This window comes from Octopus bimaculoides, chromosome 2, assembly GCF_001194135.2.
Source record: "Octopus bimaculoides isolate UCB-OBI-ISO-001 chromosome 2, ASM119413v2, whole genome shotgun sequence".
Classification (NCBI taxonomy): Eukaryota; Metazoa; Mollusca; class Cephalopoda; order Octopoda; family Octopodidae; genus Octopus; species Octopus bimaculoides.
Genome location: NC_068982.1, coordinates 189146432 through 189147701, shown reverse-complemented (window position 1 = coordinate 189147701; position 1270 = coordinate 189146432).

Below are 1270 nucleotides of genomic sequence, written 5' to 3'. Positions count from 1 at the left end.
ATATATATGTATATACTTATATATAAATTGCCTGTGTCTTGAACTTATTCTGTCGTCGTTTATCGCTTATGTTTTCCTCGCTGTCCTTTAAGGCCATTGTGTTCGCTCACTTGTCCCAGCAGCTTTTCGCTGTTGACGCCACCAAAAATATAGAAACCGGCAATGAGACCCGCTTAGATGCCCCAACGCTGCTTGTCTGCACAAGCGAACCATATGGTGTATTTAATGTATCCGTATCGTAATAGCACTTTCAAATCAGATGTAAGCAGGTGGGGATTTTAGTTTAAAGACATTTTAATCCCTGGATTGCAGGATTAAGATTAACTCATTTGTGGTACTCAAAACATATAATTAATAAAAGGCTAAAGTTTTCCACCCTTATTCCTTACAAATAATGAAGAGGCGTAGGTGTGGCTGTGCGGTTAAGAAGTTCACTTTGCAACCACAAGGTTTCGGGTTCAGTCCCACAGCACGGCACTTTCTGTCTTTTAGTAAAGCCTCGAATCCAGCAATGTCTTGTGAGTGTATTTAGTAGACAGAAACTGTGCGGAAGCCTGCCGATCTATATATATACGTTTATGTGTGTCGTTGTGCTTGTCCCACCACTATCACCACCACATAACAACCGACGTTGGTTTGTTTATATCCTGTAACTTAGTAGTTCGGCAACAAAAAAAATGGTAAAGTAAGTACCAAACTTTAAAAAAATAAGAAAAATGTACAGGGGTAGATTTGCACGACTATACCCTTTAATGCATGCCCCAGTATGGCCGAAGTCCAATTTATATTAAAATCAGTTGTAGTTCACGTTCTAATCCAAAGGTTGACAGTCTTATGCAACTTCATTCAAAGTGGTTGGTTTATTCTAAACAAAACTAAAGGAGTGAAAACTCGATGAGGTTAGCCAAATCTGGATTTTATCAGAATGCTCGTAAGGTAGGCTGCCAAGATTAAAAATCCCCATTTCTTTGCGTTACATATATATATATATATATATATAGAGAGAGAGAGAGAGAGAGAGAGAGAGAGAGAGACAAACAGACAAACAGACAGAGTGGGAGACGGGGAAAAAGAGAGGCGTACAAACACATGCATTGAGCAGAATCACAAATAATTTCGAGTCATAGTCTACAGTACAAGGGGGACAACTCTAAAATGACTGTACAAAAACTTGTCACGAAATAATTTTTAAGACTCTTTTGAACTGAATTTAGCGTTTAGTTCAGTTCCGTCGATTTAAGTCTTTTTTTTTTTATTATTATTATTTTAT